The sequence below is a fragment of the Eptatretus burgeri genome, chromosome 7, assembly GCF_056783735.1.
Source record: "Eptatretus burgeri isolate ZD-2024b chromosome 7, Ebu_testis_v1, whole genome shotgun sequence".
Lineage (NCBI taxonomy): Eukaryota > Metazoa > Chordata > Myxini > Myxiniformes > Myxinidae > Eptatretus > Eptatretus burgeri.
Genome location: NC_140967.1, coordinates 107,092,804 through 107,115,638, shown reverse-complemented (window position 1 = coordinate 107,115,638; position 22,835 = coordinate 107,092,804). Strand labels below are relative to the sequence as shown.

The 22,835-nt window shown below is 41.8% G+C and overlaps 1 long non-coding RNA gene across 2 annotated transcripts in view; it reads right to left on the bottom strand.

The window, feature by feature from the left end:
* Positions 1-17,841, bottom strand: part of LOC147024055 (uncharacterized) — a 22,968-nt gene extending 5,127 nt beyond the window's left edge. Inside the window, exons 1-5 of one of the 2 annotated variants that reach the window (XR_015060521.1) lie at positions 17,712-17,841; positions 16,873-16,978; positions 16,471-16,665; positions 2,410-2,482; positions 944-2,074 (exon numbers count right to left, since the gene is read on the bottom strand). This is a non-coding gene — a long non-coding RNA (uncharacterized LOC147024055). Of the gene's footprint in view, positions 1-943; positions 2,075-2,409; positions 2,483-16,470; positions 16,666-16,872; positions 16,979-17,711 lie in introns of those variants that run through there. The other variant, XR_015060520.1, reaches the window with a different exon arrangement.
* Between the last annotated feature and the right edge of the window lie 4,994 nt (positions 17,842-22,835).

The following is a 22,835-nucleotide window of genomic DNA, read 5'->3' as shown; positions in this document are numbered from 1 at the left end:
ATGGTGGGTCGCTGGTGCCACACACCACAGATTCATCACCATATTGGGGTTCGCTCCAATTATGTATATACATCGTGGTATCACCCACTGGAGCAGCATCGTGTTTTTGGCCGCGAGAAGATGGCTGTGCCCAGATTCACAATCGCTCGACCAAGTAATTTAGAGCTTCCCATCAGTTTGTGTTGTGATTTGTATTTGTGCAACTTCTTTTGAAGATAATTATCAATATTTTATCATGTTGGTGAATTGAATATGCTTACTGTTTTATTATATTGGTATGGATACCATTGCCTCTATGGTTTACATGTTTTAAATAGTTGTTTCTGTTTATTTTGGGATTTCATAGTGAATGGTTCAATGATTTTTACCCGATCAATCCTGGCATGCTTTGGTTGCATCCCGAGCTTTTGCATTTTTTATTTTTTTTAAAGCAATAAAAAGCTTAATGTTTTATAAAGTTCTGTTATTTTGCTATGGATTAAATCCATCTATGTCATTAAATTCGGTTTAAGGTACATTCTACCCCTCCTCTATCCTTGCTTTTGATTGTCCACTGTGTAGGAGGAGAGAGGAGGAGATTGGGACCATACTCTGTGCAGAGCGTTGGAGCTGCTTAAACAGTCTCCTTGGTTATTGGGTACAATCCTGGACGGGTCGCCACACCGACACAGTATACCATCATGATGGCACTTATTTTGCCGACCTCGCAAGGATGACAGGCAGAGTCAACCCCACCTGGTATTAATTCAACAGCTGAGCGGGAATTGAACTCGGGACCCTCGGATCCTAAAGTTCACCACTTGAGCCATTAAGCCAACACCAGGCTTGAAACAGCATTCTATAATTATCTGCATTTGTGATTGGTTAGTCAAACTTGGTTAAAAACAAAAAGGTAGGAAATACAACTGAAGTTGCAAGAACTCCGTGAAGTTATATCGGAGCGTCTTATACTTATGCTGATATGAAATGGAGCTTCTTGTACTTTTAGCTCGACAATAGTCTGGAGGCAGTGATGGAGGGATGGCTATGTGACGGCAATACTGTTAGCTATTCTCTGAACCAACATCATCCCGATCTTGTTTAAAACCTTTTTTACACTGTAGTTTGTCATCCTTACATTGCTTTTTTTATTTCGCATAAATTGGTTTATTCACTAGTGGAGTACGACCATGGTATCTATACGATTACTGTGAATACTCCATGGTATCTATATGATTACTGTGAGAAACTCCATTTTATACATTACTCTAATATCAATGTCAGCATGAGGAACTTCCCTCATGTCGTCTGTTACATACATACATCATTCCTGAGTTTTGATAAAATATATGATAAAATAAAATATAAAAAATATACATCACGTGTCGCTTATCTTTAGAATGTGTGTCCAGGAGTGAATGTGCTCACGTTTGACATGATCTCTAATGAGGTGTTGGAGCATGTTGTTCACACACACACATGAGGCAGGTGTGTTGGAGTAGGCTATACATTTATAAAGCAACTTGCAACTGGAACACACAAACACTTCCCAACCAGAACCACAGTCCCCCCTGTTTGATTTGAAAAGCAATTTTAAAAATAATCACAAGCTCCGGGTTTCTCTCTCTCAGCAGAGTATATACCCAGCCTTACTCTGTATGCCAGGACTAGGCCGAGCTCCATGTGTGAGGACCAGACTTTGCTCCATGTGTGTAAGGACCAGACCTTGCTCCCTGTGTGAGGACCTTGCTTCGTGTAAAAGGACCAGACCTTGCTCTCTGTGTAAGGACCAAGCCTTGCTCTGTGCTTACTTTAGTCAGGGTCGGTTGCTGCAGGCACCGCATTCTTTGCACTTCCATCTTTCCCTGGCAATTAACACAAGTTCAACTTCAAAAGGGGGTTCTTTAGATTGACCCTATTAATGAGCGGGGTCACGGCGATGAATTCCACTAATTGGTATTCATAATGGCGTGGCTGCTCTGCTGTCCGGGCTGTGTCACTTCATGCAATATTGAAAGTGTCCAGGCTGCCGGGAATTGGGGGCCGGTAGAGAAGTGTGGAGAGAAGAGGAGGATGGTGGGGATGGGGAAGGCTGCTGGGGGCACCGAAGGGAGACGAAAAGTTATGTGGAGAGAATCGAGAATTAAGTAATTCATGAATGAAAAAGCATTGAGAGGTGACAATGATATACATGGATTACCATATCATTATCTACAGTCTATTGTACCAGTAGGCCTATGTATCGATAACCTGACCCTTTTGTACTATACCAAAATCCCAACCTATAAGCTCCTATATATATGTCAAAAAACATAATTTTATTATTGCACCATGAATGCCATTGAACCATTGACCTGTAAAATGGCCCCTGTTCCAGAACCATCCATAAGTATGTGTAAGCTTCACCCTCCCTTCTTCTTAATCACTCACCTTACTCCATGCTGCCATTTTTGAGAAGTGGTCCATGCTCTGTTCTGTGGCGATGCTCTGTGGCGATCACTCCCTGGAATGATAATCAATTTAGTTGAGATTTTCCTGCCATTTTAATTCATCCTTCCTTGTGAGTGATAAGTGATCATCAATGATTGCTGTATATATGCATGGTCTGTAAACACATTTTGAACGTCATTCTTTCCTCTGTTTACATTTTCTCTTTTGTCCCTCACGGTTCCTGTATGACCATGCCTTTTGGCCTTAAAGCCCAGGGTATGTGTGTCTTTTTATTAACTAAGAGTGCACCTTGTGACTTGAGGGTAAGATGTATGCATATTGTTTCGACAAGCTTTACCAAGCACTTTGGTGTTTGTACAAAAGTACCTGTACTTGCATGTTGCTTTTATCACAACATTGTGATTTTTAAATGTTTAATTTTTATCAACAGAGATTGAGCTACTGAGGTATAAATAATGCTCTCTCGTACAACTATGAATCTTGTGACGAACCAGGTGATCATTGACACACAACACAAATTTGTTTGGTGGTCCATTGTAGCCATTCTCTCTCCATTCCTCCATTTTTCTTTCCTCTGTTTTCCATACTTTTCTCTCCAGTATCCCCCCCCAACTCCACCAACCTCTTAAGTATCACCATTCCACCATATCCTTCTCAAACACCCCCCTTTAAGCCATGTCTTCACAATTACCCTTATATGCTAAAAGTTCACCGATTTCCAAGAATATGATTATTATTATTATTGTTTGTAGTAGTAGCAAAGCAACGATGCCGAGTGCAGACATGCCTAGATCCCACCGATCGATGGTGTCCCGTCACGTGTCACCTCTACCTACCAACGGAGCCATAACGAAGGGAGCTGTCACAACGTCTCTCCCCTGCCACATGGCCCATCATTCCCATCGCCCCTTCCTGAGTTTGCTTACAACCCAAGCCCCACTATCCTCCTGGGGGAACAATCTCTGCATCGAGGAGAGCTCTGAGCTAGCCAGCCAGCTTCCTTGATAAGTCTTTAATTTCAATGAGTGTATCCCAAACTTCCTCGAGCACAGGTACTCACATCGGACACCTTTCCGTGTCCTTCAAATGCCCCGCTTTGGCTGCTGCTTATTTGCATACAGATTATGTTACTGTAACATCTTTCAAACAAACCACAAAAACATCATCGTGGTCTTTCTTATGAGATTATGGACCTTGTTTCCTTAAAGCAATCTCTCGTGATCACATTTACACCTCGGAAGCAACTTTTCCATCCTATATTTTTAGCAATGGCGGTTTCTTTGACCATTTAGTGAAATGCATTTTGAGTCAAGCCTATCCCTCGAATGGATAGTTTTGCTCCGACCTCTCTGAGAATCGAACGTAAAAAAAAATGGACAAAACCTATTGGTTCAGAGTGGGCAGTACATCGAACTTCAGAGGAGACATGGAACCCGCACCTATCCCCTCAACTATCTCTTGATTGTCGTCGTTAAAGATCTCACTTTGGGAGGACAGTGTGAAAGTTGAAAAAAAATACAATGGAGGACAATGAGAAAAAAAATAAACAATGGACAATGAAAAAACAAAACAAAAACAAAAATAGTGGACAATGGGAAAAACAAAAACAATGGCCATTGTTCAGTTTCATTCTAATGGGGATATAAAAAGTTTATTTTGTAGATAGATTCATAAAAAAATTAATAAAACTGTAATATCGGTATCTATAAATGAGCATATTCATAGGTTGCTACACTGAAAATGATGAAATCGTTTATGATATTGTATTTTTATATTCTAGTTGTAAACAATTTACATTAAAGAGTGTAAATGACAAAAACAGGTTACTCTGCTTTACGTAAACATGAAAAGAAACCTCAATGTCTTGTCCTTAAGCAAAACTACTGAATGCAGTGAAAATCTTCTCCGATGTTGTGACATTTATGTCAAAAACGCATTCAAAGAGTTATCACACACCGGAGAGGGTCTTGTCGATATGATGTCACAAGACAAACTCCATCTCTGATGAAATATCGTCACAGTGTATAATTTTGTAATTGTAGTGTCTGTAGATAATTTTTTTATTATAAAATAATGAAATTATCCGCCGAAGATCATAAATAATTATGTGACATACTTTAAGGAAACAAAGATTCATACGGCTAGTCTTCAGACATGAACATCACTAGAAGCACCCGCTCCCTACGCGAGCCGTCAATGGGGTCATGCTATTATACAGGGTGCCCCACAGAAAACCAGGAAATTTGAGATTTTGAGATTTATTTTGCCGTATTTTGCACTACATCTAACGTTTGTTTTTGTTTTGTTTGAAAATAAAGTGTATCTTTGTTTTACACTACATCTAAGTTTGCTTTTGTTTTGTTTTAAATAAACTGTACAAAATTTCGTGGTTTTCTGTGGGGCACCCTGTATTTATGCCTATTTTACTCCAAGGAGGCCCAGGAACACACACCCAAAAAATGGTTGCGATCAGTTCAGTAGTTTTTGCGGTACCTGGGAATAGACAGACGGATAGACAGTGAATTATAGTAAGATTGTATCTTTCATCAATACCAGACTCAGTGTTGTAATGGTTTTTGTGTCCGATCAGAGTCTGGGAGGTCAGTGGTTCAAACCCTGTCCGAGTCCTACCAAAGGCTTTAAGAATGATCTGTGCTGATTCCTTGCTTGACAATCAGCATTTAAAAATATAGAGCATGGACAAACAATGCTGGGAAGGCAAGAGCAAACCACCTGGTGTGACATTTTCCAAAAAACTACTTCGGCAGCACCCTCGCTTGATAAAGAGTATGGAACATCAAATCAAAATCCTTCCTCGAATGTTAAGAATCGGTACTAACGACTCAGAGCTGAAGGAAACAAACCAAGCTTCGTTTTCTGAACAGGGAGAAATCTTAAAAATTTGTGTTTCTCTGAAATCTGTCTATCCTTATTCCATATTGTGCCCTCTGTCTGCCAAGCACGCAAATGACATTTCACATAATGAGTGATCTAACACACACACACACACACACACACACACACACACACACACACACACACACACACACACACACACACACACACACACACACACACACACACACACACACACACACACCAAAGAAGATGCAGAAAAAGTCTGGGCTCAGTCACGTGTGTTTCCCGAATTGCAAAAGCAGGAATGAAGTTGTCATGAAAAGAATGTCTTGAGGAGTCAGTGAAACAGTGTGTCGCAGTGGGGGGGGGGGCTGGGGGGCATCGTGCTGTGTTATAATGCTCGACTGTAATCCACATTTCTCACTGTTGTGTCTCCCTCGTGGCTCTTTTAGTGGATTGCCAGGGTCCACAACTACCCCCTCGTCCTCTTTTCCCTTTCCAATCCTCTGAAGACTCGTTTCTCTCTCCTCCTCAATTCCCCACCACTCCTGCTTGCCCCCTGACTGCCCCCCCCCCTTTTTGCAATAAAAACGACACCGAACGCATTTCCATGAGCAATATCCGATGGCAGTTTCTTTTTCTTTTTTTAAATTTAGCCTCAAAGCAGAGACGAAAACAAGGCTGAGCAGCAAACAAAGAAATCTCATTTCAATTCTGCCCTTTTGATAAGGGGGATTCCTTTTGTGTTGCGCGGCTGTCGGGATGGAAAAGGCTGCGGAGGGAGGAGAGTGGGCATGCTTTGGGGGGTATAGAGAGACCTGATGGTACAGAGGGAGGGTGGGAGACAGAGTGGATAAACTGGAGGAGGTGAGGTGCTCTCAGAGAGGAGGGAGGCGGAGGGGGAACATAAGAGTGTGATAATTTTTCTCTCCTTGGCAAACTCTGAAATTGAGTATTGGATTTAGGTTCCAAATGCCAGAGGGGGAACGCGGCGGGGAAGGGCAGTCCAAACAAAGTGAGACCCGTGTCACAACAGTGACAGAGGGTCCTTTGTCAAAGGGCCGTTCTCTGAGCACGGGGTGCAGGCCTCGTCAGGCTGTGAAGGGTGACCCCCGAACATTGGAAAGCGGTAAAAATCCGACAGAGATTGTGAAGGCTTGATTCCTTTTTCTGGCAGAAGTTTGGGTAAGTAAGGCCTTGTTTGTGTGCACGTGAGTGCACGTGAGTGCACGTAATGCACAGATCCATTACTTCTTTACTCCCCTTCTGGCATTGAAACGGCTAAAGAATCTGCGAAACACTTTTACAGCTTACGGATGTAATAAGTTTTGCTCTCGTTTCAACCTTAGTTTTCTTACATTGCTTTGCTTTCCATTGTCTGTGTCAACAAAATAAAAAAAAGAAAGGCTGGCCTTGTCAAGCCAGACAGCCAGGCCATCCACAGCTACTGGCTTGCCTCGAGGCTTCCCGCAGTTAATGTCAACTTTGGAAAATGCGAGCTACTGGCCCATCTCCCCTGGGCCTACTCAAGCCCAAATGAGATCTGCCTCACTTAGGAAGAGATGCCCGAGCTATCGGCAGTCACCGTAAAACCTTTGGGCATTTTTTGTATTATTTCATTACTTTTATAAAACCAGGCAATGCCCAAGTTGTCTTATGTGCCTGTAATGTTCGACGGCTTGTTCTGGATATTATTGCAGGAGGGTGGTTCAAGGTTGATATAGACTTTTGTTTTACTGGTGAAAATGTAAAAATAGGTCGAGCTTCAATGCAGAAATTTTGTGCAATGATAATGTCTAACATGAGCAAGTTATTAAGGAAGTGACATCGATGCTGATTTTAAGTATTCTGGGTAATACTGAGATGGTGGCCAATAGGTTTCTATGTGTTGTGGAACAGAGGTGTATCATTCGGTTTTTTTCTTCGTCAAGGAGGACATCATAACGGTTGAAATTCAAACGAGACTATCTGCACAATTTTGTGACACGTGCATTTAATGTGCTTTTATGTAAATTAGGTGTAGAGTTAAAGAACATTGTTGTGAATTGGTGAATGATCTCAAGAGTATGCTCATCTGCAACCGACTGCTGTCACTCACTCAAGCAAGCATTCACCGTGGTGAACATATAACTTAGGAGAATCGTCAGATGGCCTCACGTAAGATTGCAGAATAATTGAGTGTTGTGCATGAACATAACACGTGTTATGTGTTGGAAGTGTGGAAACAATCATTCATTCTCACTTGAAACTCAATAAGGTTGTGGCACGGTGGGAACCAAAAGATTTCATTTTAATCAAAAGGTAATGATGGTGGCCATTGCACCAGAGCTCCTGGAACACTATCAGAGGGAGGAGATGAGTTGGTGAAGAAGATTGTGACGTTTGATGAGATCTCGATCAATTATTTCAGGTCAGAGACAAAGCGAGCCAGTGTGGAGTGGAGAGGCGTTTGGTCTCCATCACCAAAAGTACAAAAGGCTCAGCCATCAGCTTATGGCAATCGTGTTTTAAAACATTCAAGATAACATTCACCTTATGGGAAACTACTGAGTCATCGATGAAGTGAGACAAGCAATGCAATTGTGCAACCTGAGACAGCACACATCATGGCCACAAACTATGGCCATGAGGTATGCTGTCTCCAGATTGGATCTCACTGAAATGATAATGCTCGTTCTCGCAAGGGAATTGTGACTCAGACTACTCCAGCAGAGGAGCAGGAAGTTCTAAATTATCCACCATACAGTCTAGACTTGTCACATTGTAATTTTCATCTCTTTGGACCACTCAATCAACTGAGTGGCATTAAATGTCTGAATGTAAAAGTCATCAAATCACGTGTCTTGAAATGGTTGTGCACACGTCTCAATTATTTCCCCACAGGTGTGGACTCCAAGACACACCACCACCTGTTTGATTTTTTAACATATCAATATACATTTATATATTACTTTCTTGCAAATTGTATTTATTTACAGGATTTGATCATAAACATGTTTAAACGAGAAGGGCACTTAGTAAAGCGCATACCTCCACCACGTAATACCTGATCTACAAGAATATATCAGGCCCAATACATTTTTGAAATATCATGCCATGCAGTACTATATCGTTTTTGCCCCTATCTCTCAATGGTGAAGAATAACTTTTTAATTTAATAATTCTCGTATCCAGATCCGGATCCGGATTTTCACCAAAATCAAATCAGTTCGTCCTTGTCACACACCCAACCTGTAAACAACATTCCACCATCCGGATCCGTCCATAACTTTTTGAGATATCCTGTACACAAACTGACAGAAAGGGGTGAAAACATAATCACCTTCGAAGGTGATTTGAGGTGATGATTCACCGAGTGAGTGATTGTCTTTTCAGTAGAACTTTTTGAAATATTTTGTCAGATATATATATGTATATATATATATATATATATATATATATATATATATATATATATATATATATATATATATATATATCTTCTTTCGGCTGCTCCCATTAGGGGTTGCCACAGTGGATCATCCGTTATGATCTGCATAATGATTTGGCACAGGTTTTATGCCGGATGCCCTTCCTGACGCAACCCTGGTCGCCTCTTACGACACAGGGATATGATACACCTATTATAACCGGGGCATACACTGGGCCGAGTACACTAGTACTCACTTCGCCGGCCTCGGAAGGATGACAGGCTGAGTCAACCTGCTGGTGTGTATTAATTCAAGCGGCCAACGGGGCTTGAACTCAGGACCTTTTGGATCCCAAGCCGCTACCCTAACCACTACGCCAACACCAGGCATATATATATATATATATATATATATATATATATATATATATATATATATATATATATATATATATATATATATATATATATATATATATATATATATATATATATATATATATATATATATATATATATATATATATATATATATATATATATATATATATATATATATATATATATATATATATATATATACTCTCATTTTGTATGTGTGTATGTATGTATGTATGTATGTATGTATGTATGTTTGTATATATGTTCCCGAAATACAGCGAAAACGGTACATGATAGCGCAAAAATTTTAGGGCTATCTTACTCAACATTCTCATGCAGTGTGCAGTATCAAGTTTCGTTAAAAATCGGGCAACAAAAAAAGTATTAAAAAATCAATTCCCGATTCAGTCAAGTGCTCTTTGGGAGTATTTGATCAATGTAAACAACCTCAGTGGTATAGTTCGCTGGAGCTATCTTTTTGTTTTCTTGAAATGATTTATTTTTAAAATCTCAAACATTTAGTATAGACAAAGAACGCTTTATTTTTAAGCATAAAAATAAACCGCCATTTTGATCTAAAACTTCCGTGTTCATTAATAAATAAAATTGTGTTTGGAAGATTACGCACAATAATTTCTTCGACTTTCTTTTCTCTGTTTTTTCTTTCACATTGACGCGCAATATCAAGTTTCATTCAAATTGGGCAACGAAAAAAATTATTAAAAAATCAATTCCCGATTCAGTCAAGTGCTCTTCGGGAGTATTTGATCAATGCAAACAATCGCAGTGGTATAGTTCGCTGGAGCTATCTTTTTTTTTTTTTTCTTGAAATGATTTTTTTCATCAACCGCTGTCACAACGGGAACGTAACAGGTTCACTGGTAGTCTAGTATATTACTAAAACTCTCATCTTGTATGTAAAAATGTATGTATGTATGTATGTATGCATGTTCCCGAAATACAGCCAAACGGTACACGATAGCACAAAAATTTTAGTGCCACCTTACTGACCATTCGCCTGCGGTGTGCAGTCTCAAGTTTCGTTCAAATCAGGCAAAGAAAAAAAATATTTAAAAAATCAATTCCCGATTCAGTCAAGTACTCTTCTCTCTTCTTGTTCTCGGAGTCACAGAGTGCAATTGAGTGAGCGGGATGAGCAGAACAGAACTGAGACAACGGAACGCGGAACGGAACAAGTATTAATCCACTAGCTATAGCACATACATGCTTCTTACTCATCAAGTCTATCTTCTTCCACATTCTTTGCTTCATTTCCAAAAAAGCCTGACCCATATCTTTACATTTACCTCTTCACATAACACCACACCTCCTCCAATCATGCACCGTAGACACCCTCAGTTTTTCTCCCTTCTCCCCCCACCCCACCAATCTTAAGTGACTGGGAAGTGTGGGTCCATCGACCACGCAAGGTATTGAAGAGGTCACACACCTCAAACTGTCTATATCTCTCTTACTTTCGAACTTTCCTCAGGGTATGATCCTGATGGCTCCTCTTATGTAGAGAATATGATAAGTCTGTGTCAGTATAGCAATGGTATAGCTCTGCCCTGTGTCTTTTCCTTTGTAAATACTTGCATGTCCTTTTGCCTCACCCACTTGTTATAAACCTGCTCATTATAAATATACACAGTTTGTCTTGTCTTTTCTCCATTGATTTAGCATAGTCCGCAAATAGTGTTAGCCAGAAAGTTTTACCCCACCAATTTGCTCGTTAGCCAGTGCAAACCCACTGTGTTTTTTCGGCAGCAATCCCGGTGTGCATTGATGGCACAAGATCCCCTCCCCCCATCCCCCTGGTGTGACAGTCCACATTTGAGGTACTCATGCAAAATAGTGAAACCCTGCCAGAATTGGCAGCACCAACTGGCTTCTGTGGTTGCTTCGCAACCCACTGGTGTGTCGAGTTATCCGTGCTTGGTGGCCTCAGGACCGGGAGTTCTGGAGGAACTCAAATGCTTCCCCTCATTGTGAGCCTCAAACTCAGGATCCGTTAAAAAAAAATATATATATATATATATATATATATATATATATATATATATATATATATATATATATATATATATATATTTGACACCTCCCACAGTCCTCAAGCTGAGGAAGCTGCATAAGCGGCGACCCAAGAAGACTTACACAAGGTAAGTGCTAACGCTGTTACGAACCCTTCCCAGAGTTCTTCAACAACTATAAAGACGTTCACACATAGTGCACACATGAGAATCCCAAAGCTATACATCCCCTCAGCTACCCGACCGGTTTCAACACTTATTGTCAAATCAGCAGCAATAGCGCAGACAGCAATGCATACCAATGAGGCTCCGAAGCATGTACCACGTGCAAATGTCAAAAGCAGTCAATATATGAATAAATAAAGACCCACCCACATATCTCACCTGTGAATGGAAGGAATAGCCAATCAGCACTCACCTAATCGACTCCGCCCAGGTGGCTTGGATTACCTGGGTAAATTTTACTGATATTTAGCTCAACGCTAAGTTCACTGCCTTGTTTTCCAGAGGTTGTGAGTTTGAATCCTATTGAAATGAGTATTATTTCTCCTTTTGAGGAAAAGTGTTCAATTCAACATTTCTTTTTGCATACTAATTAAAGGTAATCAGCATGCATTAACCAAAGGTAGTCCATGTCTCACAAATCTTTTAGAGTTCTATGAAGCAGTGTCTGATTGGGTGGATGAGGGAAAGGCAGTGGATATAGTATATCTAGACTTTAAGAAGGCATTTGATAAGGTTCCACATCGGAGGTTTTTAACCAAAGTGAGGGCTTGTGGAGTCGCTGGTCAGATAGCTAATTGGATTGCAAACTGGTTTAGTGGTTGGAAGCAAAGAGTGGCTGTGAGTGGGAGGATGTCTTACTGGGAGGACCTAAGTAGCGGGGTATCTCAGGAATCAGTATTCGGACCATTACTATTCAATATTTATATCAATGATATGGATAATCGGGTAAAGAGGAATCTTTCCAAATTTGCAGATGACACAAAATTGGAGGTAAGATGGATAGCAGAGGAGGTGGTGATCAGATACAGGAAAGTATTGATACTTGTATAGATTGGGGGGAAAGATTGGCAGATATAATTTAACCTGAGCAAGTGTAAGGTGTTGGGGATGGGGAAACACAATGAAAATAGAGATTACAGGATGTAAGGGGTAATTTTGGAGCGTGTCACACAGGAGAAGGATCTGAGGGTGGCAATAGATATGGGAGGTAAGCAGGTAGCACAATGCCAAGCAGCTATAGGTAAAGCAAACAGGGTTTCAGGCTGTGTAAGGAGGGGGATCAATTATAAATCAAAAGAGGTGGTGTTAACATTGTAGAGCAATTTAGTGAGGGCCTCATCGAGAATATTGTGTGCAGTTTTGGTCACCACAGTTCCGGAAGGGCATCGATGCCATGAAGAGGTTTCAGCGTAGGGCTACGAGATTGATTCTGGGCCGAGCTAGACTCAGCTACGAGGAGCAACTGAAGGAGACAGGACTTTATACACTAGAAAGGAGGTGGTTACGAGGAGATGTGATAGAGATGTTTAAGATAATGAAAGGTATAGATAAAATAAGTGCAGATGAATTATTCCACAGAGTAGACAGTGATAGGACCAGGGGCCATAAGCCTGAGAGTAAAGAAGTGGAGAGTTAAGAGGGTAGTAAGGCAGGAGACTTTCACTCAGAGAGTAGATAATGCATGGAATGGTTTCCCTGGAAATGTAGTGGCAGCAGAAACAGTGGATAAGTTTAAACTAGAATTAGATAGGTACCTGGAAGTTATGGAGATCGAGGGGTATGGGGATGTTGATAGGACTTTGAGATAGTTTGAGCATTGATGGGTGATTGTGTGCAAGTGTAAGGAGTGCTGTTGGTGGGGGTCTTGTCAAGGGGGATTGTGTGGTTGATGTTGTGTGTTTTCAACCAAGCCCATGCCCCATCCCCTGAGGGGAAGAAGAAAAAAAAAATGCAAAAAGTACAAATTAAAATAAATAGATTAAAAAATAAAAATTGAATTTGCATTTTCTTCTTTGGATCTTGTGTTGATAAATTTGTATGGTATTCGCGCAGGCATGATGGGCTGATTGGCCTCCACCTGTGTCTCTTTTCCTTGCAACACATCCAGCACACAACGACACCATAAAAGGGGAGGAATGACGTGAACGTATTACACAGGGCAACTAACAAACCTCAATGGCACCAACACTTTTCACACGGATCGAAACAACCAGGACATAGGCAAGAATTTTGGGAGGTCTGGTGACACCTTTATTGCTACAACCAGACTACATAGCTCGTGGCTTGGCACTCTCCATGCACTGAATGGTGCTCGAACAAGGCATGCTGGTAGCTGGCCACAACTCCAAGTGGCGCATCCTGGTGACTGAGATTCTCTCCGCAACTCACACTACTTGTCCTCCTTGCGCGACCCAAATTTTATACCAATTTTTAGGACCCGCCTCAGCGATTAGCCGCTTGGTATTCAGGTATTCCGGCTAACACTGTCAAGATCCTCAGGTATTGGGCAGGTGTTCAAACAGCCCACAGTGTCCCACCTTCCTTGACGCTGTTAACATTCATTCAAGCCAGAACGATAATTCTTTACTCGGGAGAGCCACGCATGAGGTTTATTGGTCTATGTGTGAAGCACAATTACTGTCTGTGCTTCCTTACCTCCCATCCCTGCCTGACCTTGGTGACAAGAAGGAGCATACTAGTTACAAACTTGGCCCTATGCTGATCTTCATAGGTGACAACACCACCTCCCTTCATGCACAGGACAAATTTAACTTTACATGTTCCTGTTTAGAAAGGGGGGGGGGGGGAATCTATCCTACACAAGCACACAGACGATACATATAGTTATCTAGTTCCATAAAAATGTGGCCAACTTCAGATTTCTCCAAACATCCCTATTCTGTACTGCTTACAGAAGATCTGGCAGAGACAGCTTTGTTGAGGCCTTCAACCCATCCATCCAACACAAATAAGGTGTAAGGTGTGTCTCTTGCTCTTCTCCCCTCAACCATACCCAGCATGGTTGACTTCTCCAGAATTTCATTTTTTGCATGCATGATGTGGAGGTGTCCAAACTATAACAGTTTCTGTTTTAGCATCAGTGCTTCTAATGGACATGGATGGTGGTATAATTTCTTCAAGTACTGATTTGTTTCTTCATCTTCTTGCAGTCCATGGAATTTTTACCTCCACTCACCAAAGGTGGGCAGAGGTTGGTTTCCACCCCTGTCTGTCTGTTTGTTTGTGTGCAGGATATCTCAAAAGTTGTGGACTGATTTGGATGAAATTTGATGGGCAGGGTAGGTGTGTGACCAGGACGAATGGATTAGATTTTTGGTGAAGATCAAGACACGAGAATTTTTGAAGTGATTCTTAACCATTGAGAGATTGGGCTACAACAGATATATAGCATGATATCTCAAAACGTTATGGATGGATTTGGACGAAACAGGGCGGATGAGTTGGTTCGGTGATGAGAACAAGCCCTTGAGATTTCAGTTCAGGTCAGAATCCATATCCGGCCTATCAGTGCGATAAAAAACGTGAACTAATCAGCTTGGCAGAGCTATGCACTCTACCAAGTACCGTTCTGGTTACCTTCGCCAGAGGAGAGGGTATTGCATTTGGGTCCTTCTGTTGGACTTGCCTTCCAGGAGGAGAATGCAAGTTGTTTTTAAACAACTGCCTCACGACGTGATTCAGAGTACCAAGAGCAGGAGGATGGGTAAGATAACTAAAGACGAAATGGGATGAATCTGTGCATAAGAGAACAGGTTTGTGGAAGAATTCCAAGGCTGAATTAATATCAGGTGCAGTAGATATAGGAGAGCATTGCTGAAGTGTGATGGCTGCTTGCAGTCCCTGTCAGTTTTCCTGAGTGAACTGCCAGACTCGATGGTGCTGAGGCTGTGCTCTGAGAATGGCCTGAGAGATGTTGACCTTCACAAGCACATTATCAGATGAGTCAATTGGGGCAGAGGACAAGCAAGATAGATTGGTGGGGAAGTTGGTCATCACCAAATCCAGAAGGGAAGATTTGCCAATAACAAATTCAAATCCAGAAGGGAAGAGGTACAAACACACAGGCAATTAGCATGGTGATAATTGAAATCACCACATAGTATGAGGAAGAGAGAGCTGGGATGAGTTATTAAAAGTTGGTTCATGTCGTCTGAAAGAGAGATGTAGAAGGAGTCGTCACTGTTAAGAGGATGAGACAACACACAGACAAACATGAGGTGGGAGTTAATTGTGCCGATATGGAAGGGGAATGGAGATGTCAAGATCCAGGGAAGTACAGGGGCATATGCTCCTTTGTCATGTGATGAAGGTTCTGGAAAGAATGAGGAGGAGTGTGGAGATGGAGATCGGAGAAAAGCAGCATGGGTTAAGAAAGGGCAGGGGGATGGCGGATCGGATGATCATGCTGAGACAGCTGGTGGAGAAGAGTTTGAAAGTACAATGTGAAATGGCATTGGGATTTGTGTACCTGGAAAAGGCCTACAACACTGTCCAAAGAGATGGTGATGGCGACACTGAGACGGATGGGAGTGCTGGAATCAGAAATTATGTTGGTGGAAGGGATGCACAAGGGAACAATGGGAAGAGACTTGGTTGGTCTGAGGATATCTGAGGAGTTCAGCATGAACATCGGTTTGAGGCAAGGAAATGCTCTCAGCCCACTCATGTTTATTATGATTCTTCTTGAGTATGGCAGCTTGGCTGCAGGGTAGCGATCATTTTTTGGAAGCGTGGCTGTGCCACTGATGCTGTGCCCCTCCAACAGTACACTGGTACTCATTTCACCAACCCCTGAAGGATGACAGACTGAGTCAACCCCACCTGGTGTTAATTCAGCAGCCAAGGGGGTTAGAACTCAGGACCCTAATATCCTCAGCTGGCCACCCTAACCAGGAAGCCAACACCAGGCTTTACCATGGTGATGGAGCTGGTAAGCAGGGAGGTGAACATGAGGGGTAGTATGATGAGGATGCTAAATGTGATTTGGCTGTTGTGGTGGAGAGTGGGCAGGAGATGCAGGAAGTATTGAGGGAGTGGAAGGAGGCATTTGGGAAGCATAGACTGAAGATGAGTATGGAGAAGAATGAGGTAATGTGGGTCGGGTAGCAGAGAAAATAAATGAATATCAGGTTAGAGGGGAAGGAGATCAGACAGGGAAATAGATTTGAGTATCTGGAAGAACAGTGACTGGGGATGGTAAATCCGAGGCAGAGGTGCGGCGGAGGATTAAGGTGGCTGCACATGTGTGAAGGAGCGTGGATGGAGTAATGGGAGACAAAGATATCAAGGAAATTGAAAGTGAAGGTTCTGACGTCAGGTGTAATGCCAGCCTACCTTTATGGTCTGGAGATATTGGCACTGACAGAGCCAATGACAGAAGCTGCAGGTTTGTGAGAACAACCGGGTCAGGGGGAATGCAGGAGTAAAGAGGTTGGATAGAAGGAGGATGGATGAACTGAGGGAGGAGATTGGTATGCAGATGAGCTTGACAAGGAAATTGATGAAATGCTGGCTGGGATTGGCTGGACACTTGGTGTGGATGGGGAAGGGAAGAGAAAATGACAAAGAGAGCAGAAAGGTTGAGGAAGCAAGGAAGGAGGAAAAGAGAAAGACCCGACTTAGGTGGGGAGATGATTGAAATGATTAAACACAGCAGGATACGGTTTGAGACAAAAAAAATTAACGTAAAGCAGGAACAGCAAACTGGAATAAAAATGAAACAGTAAAAGAACTTACTGTAAGTGGTTTGGCGAACTCAGTTTAAATATAACTGGGAGGAGAAAGCGCCGGTCAGTCGTCCACATGCGCCGATCCCCGAACCGGAAGTACAACTTTGCCCAATCTACAAAAGAATAATACATTCTCCTTTGATATTCCCTTGCCTTTTCTGTGATCCACCTCAGATTTATGATTTGATCTCTATTACCTCTCCCTCTTCTGAAACCTGCTTGCTCAACAGGCATTTCATGCTTAATTAAATCTTCTATTCTGTGATGAAAGATCTTTGGTAATATCTTGCTAGCGTGGGAAATCAAGGCAATTGTTCAGATTTTTAAAAACATTTTCTTGCATCTCCTTTCTTTGGCAATGGTATGCAGACTGACTGCTTCCACCTTTACGCCAAACAATCCTGCTCCAGATCTGTGTACAGACAGCTGTTAAAATGTTTTTTTTTTTAACTTTAGATGTAAACATGACAGAAGCAAACTGTAAATTGCATAATGAAAGCATAGTTCATCAACTTTTGTTACTGTTAATGTTGTTGTTATTGCTGTTATTAAATCCATAATTCCCCTGGATTTCATTAATAGTTGACATTTTCTGATGAGGAAACTTCTACAGGGTGGCCTGAAAGTTGCTTTTCCCCAACTAAATGTCTCACACCTCCCTTTTTCCCTTCCCATCCGCCCTCCCCCGCCATGGTATGCGGCAAGACTGAATCACAACGATCACATACCACCTCTACTGGAAGGAGGGGGTAGGGGGTTGGTTGATGGGTACAGCTTTCTACATTAGAAACATGGAAATGCGTCATTTATGGTGTACATCAACATTGACTTAAGTCTATACATCACCAGGTCCTCCACCATGGACACCATGTAGTCCAGCTCGAACGACTCCAGCCAACTCGTTGTGGGCTTCCTCAACGATGAAATATCAACAAACCGCTATCGGGTGATTGAAGAATTGCACGCTGAAGTCGTGGCCTCTTTCGCCCAGTAACTCCACAAATACGACACAATATATCTAAGCAGATTTGATGATAAATTCAGTGGTGCAAGGAGAATGATGGAGCACATACAGATCCAACTAGAGAGTTCAGAGAACACCTTACCCCACACAGTGTTCATTTCTATAATTCAAGTGAAATAAAATAATGATTTTGACAGTCGTATAACATAAAAATCCAGAATGTAGCATCGTTGAAGCAGTCTTATACACCACCTTATTTAACACGTCCAAATAAGATACTGCAAAACTGGAGATTTTTGGAAGCGGAATGAAGGCAATTTGTGTTCTACAGCGTTTAAGTATATAATTAAATTGAAATAAAATAAACATTGTAAAGGTCATATAAAAAAGTAGAATTCCAGAAGTTTACTGCATTTGATGGAGTGGCTGTAACATCACCTTATCTAACACGTTACACATTAGTTATTTGTGCCTGTTGTTTCTGTCCTTTGTAATGTCCTTTAAAACAGTAAGTTTCTTGTTTGGAATGATTTTCAAATTTGACTGCCAGACAGACAGAGTAAAAAAAAAGAAAAAATCTCACTCCTCCCTGCGCATGCACAATCATATCAGCAAGAATTCAGAGCCAAAGTGCTTATTGCTAAACTGCAGGTTTGTTTTCCAATTCATATTCCGATTCATGTTCACAACATATCATACAATTGAAATGAAGTTGTTCCTCATTAATAAACTGACATTTGTGGACAGACAGATGGACAGAAGTTAACCAATCGCTTAACCTCTCTTTTCGCTTCACATGCCTGGTGTAATGACTGATTAATTTTTGTAAGTATTGCACAATAAAACCTGTATATTAAAAGAGTTTAAGGACCAATGCTTTCCTGGGGAGGGGTAAAGCGACATTTATGCCACCCTGTACATCAGTGATAAAGTCAACAACCACAATTACCACATTTGGGAAACAAAACAAACCTCAGGCAGTTTGGCAACATGAAAGAGACTCTCCAAATATCAATGTCTGGTGTTCTCTCAGGGAGTCACGCATCATTGGTCCTCTCTTATTTTTTGAAGAAGAAACAGTGAATTGGGAACATTACTTTGCAACACTGTAGAATTTCTTTGTTCCAGAACTAAGACAATTAAATCTTTCACATACCACCTTTTACCACCAAGATTAGTCCCCCCCCCCCCGTCATGATGCTTTGAATGTTTATTGAAGGATGTCACCCCAGACAAGTGCATGAGGAAACGTGGACCAATTGCTTGGCCACCTCATTCATCTTACTGGTCCCCATTGAACACTGTGTTATGGGACAATGTGAAGCTATCGTTTCCTCATCAAAACCACATTCTTTGGATGAACTTATGCCTCCGATAACAAATGCAATTCATGAAACAACTGAAGAATGCTTTCAATAAGTTGGAAAATCGGATTGAATGATGTATTACGAAAGATGGCGGTTCTGTTGAAGCCTAAAATTTGAACTGCATTGAATAAAACTTTTTGCTTTCGTTTGCCGTTTACACTTTGCTTTTATCATGTGTACATCAAAAGTTATTAAAGGTGCACAAGAGCTTCATAAATAAATGCACGCACGCACGCATGATATTAAGAAGTTTCCAGGTTGATCTATTTTATGATGTTTGAAGACAGTCAAAATCTCATATCAAAGTATTTATGGTTTAATGCATCATTTGTAAATAGCCTTTGCTTATGTTTGCAGGAATTGTATACGAAAGTCAACATGAGTCAATCAGTGGTTTGAGCTATGGATAAGACTGGAATTACAGCAATGATCAAGATCCTCCACAAGAAGGGGTTAACTTCAAAGGAAACCCATGAGGACATGTTAGCTACATTGGGGGAAGGTGTTCCATCACTTGCCACTGTAAAAACTGGACAGCTCTATTTATTGGAGAGAGAAACAGCAGTGAGGAACCAACATTGCTTCACTCACTCCTGCAAGGAAGAGATTGTGACCAAAACATCTCGAACACATGTCTTTCATAAAGATCTATTCGATTATAAAATCTTCATGTAAAGCAAAGAAATCCGATTTTGTTTTCCAGATTCCTGATTCTGGAAACCAGAGCAGAGCTTCTGCTGCCATGATTAGAACAGCAGCCTGTTTCACAAGAAATGTTGAGCAGAAACAGTAGCCCTAAATAGTGAGGAGAGAAATGCTCCTTAAAAAACTGCTAAAAGTATGAAAGCAGAAAATAAAAGTGCCAAAAAGTCAAAAATTAAAAGAACATTTAAACAAGCAGTCATAGACTGGTACTTACGAAAACGTCAACTTGACCTCTAACCTTGTCTAATAAAAGCTGTCTCTGGAGAAGGTAGCGACGCAAACCAGAAGTTTCTATGATGATTCTGTACCAAACCATCAAAAATCGAATGTTTGACCTCACTGTGACCTTGACCTTTGACCGATTTTGACCAAAATCTAATCAGCGCAAGCCATCACCCTCCTGAATCACGCGGTGTAATTTGACATTGGTAGCTTCTTCCGTTCTCGAGTTATCATGCCTACAATCAAACACACAAACACACACACACACACGAACAAACAAACAGAGGACGGAAGTCATCAATATAGTAACGAAATCTTTAGATTTCGTAAGTAAAAAAAGCTATGCGTGAAGCTGGGGTTCTGCTGGGAAGCATAAGAGACTGATTGGACGTGCTGTTAAGAATGGGATACTGGTTGGACCTGCTATGAAGAATAGGACACTGGATGGATCTGCTGGGAAGAATGAGACACTGGTTGGATCTGCTGGGAAGAATGGGGTACTGGTTGGACTTGCTGTGAAGAATGGGGCACTGGTTGGACCTGCTGTGAAGAATGGGACACTGGTTGGACCTGCTGTGAAGAATGGGACACTGGTTGGACTTGCTGTGAAGAATGGGACACTGGTTGGACCTGCTGTGAAGAATGGGACACTGGTTGGATCTGCTGTGAAGAATGGGACACTGGTTGGATCTGCTGTGAAGAATGGGACACTGGTTGGATCTGCTGTGAATAATGGGACACTGGTTGCATCTGCTGTGAAGAATGGGACACTGGTTGGATCTGCTGTGAAGAATGGGACACTGGTTGGACCTGTTGTGAATAATGGGACACTGGTTGCATCTGCTGTGAAGAATGGGACACTGGTGGGACCTGCTGTGAAGAATGGGACACTGGTTGGACCTGTTGTGAAGAATGGGATACTGGTTGGACCTGCTGTGAAGAATGGGACACTGGTTGGATCTGCTGTGAATAATGGGACACTGGTTGGATCTGCTGTGAAGAATGGGACACTGGTTGGATCTGCTGTGAAGAATGGGACACTGGTTGGATCTGCTGTGAAGAATGGGACACTGGTTGGATCTGCTGTGAATAATGGGACACTGGTTGGATCTGCTGTGAATAATGGGACACTGGTTGGATCTGCTGTGAAGAATGAGACACTGGTTGGATCTGCTGTGAAGAATGGGATACTGGTTGGACTTGCTGTGAAGAATGAGATGCTGGTTGTATCTGCTGGAAAGAATGAGACACTGGTTGGATCTGCTGGGAAGAGTGAGACACTAGTTGGATCTGCTGGGAACAATGAGACACTAGTTGGATCTGCTGTGAAGAATGGGATACTGGTTGGACTTGCTGTGAAGAATGGGACACTGGTGGGACCTGCTGTGAAGAATGGGACACTGGTTGGACCTGTTGTGAAGAATGGGATACTGGTTGGACCTGCTGTGAAGAATGGGATACTGGTTGGACCTGCTGTGAAGAATGGGATACTGGTTGGACCTGCTGTGAAGAATGGGATACTGGTTGGACCTGCTGTGAAGAATGGGACACTGGTTGGACCTGCTGTGAAGAATGGGACACTGGTTGGACTTGCTGTGAAGAATGGGACACTGGTTGGACTTGCTGTGAAGAATGATATACTGGTTGGACCTGCTGTGAAGAATGGTATACTGGTTGGACCTGCTGTGAAGAATGGGACACTGGTTGGACTTGTGAAGAATGGGATACTGGTTGGACTTGCTGTGAAGAATGGGACACTGGTTGGACTTGCTGTGAACAATGAGACACTAGTTGGATCTGCTGTGAAGAATGGGACACTGGTTGGATCTGCTGGGAAGAATGAGACACTGGTTGGAAAGTGCTTGCAAAAAAACTCCCAACATCTGTGTCAAGTTTTGCTCATGCAAAACCATTGTCTCATTGTTGGGGGAACCCCACTCCCTGCTCATAACACCAAACACGACACAACCAGCTCATCACAATGTAACAATTTTGGGATGAATTGTTCGACTGTCAACTCACTTCAGCTTAAAAATACAAAATTATTCAAGAATGCTTTGGTGCATTGATATCAGTGAAATGGATCAGTAAATCCTGAGATAAAATTTACATCAAAACATTCACTTGAAATAAGATCACTGATGATCGAGGAAAACTATAGCAATGTAAACGATGCTGATGACAAAAAATCTCTAACCTTCTCCCACCCCCCAGTTCCCTAACCCCAAAACACTCCCCTTTTAATCGTACACCCTGTCGTAGGTAATGTTTATCCAGTTGTTCTATGCGCCGTGACCTCCATATTACAACAAAAAATTAAAACATATCCGAGGATGGATCGTATTTTACAAACTGTTTGACTTTCCGAAATGGCTAAGAGAAGAAGCAACAACGATGGGCCTTATGATAGGTCTTTGCTGTGCGTTCAATCTCTCTTGAGGACATCATCCATTTCCCACTGCTTTTAACTCTTTCTTCGGTGCATGCCGACGTCGGTCTATGAATCGACACCATCATAGTTTACAACCGACGAAACGCTGTGGACATAACGCTTAACTCCACACTCTTTGCTCTCAGGCCATGGAGAGTGCAGTGTAATAAACGTCTTTCTCTGCTGTCATAATGCTTGATGATAAAAAAGAAAACTCCTAAAACGTCATCAGGAACGTTTCCTCCACCCAAACCCACAGCCCCCTCCTGCCGGGTCTGCAG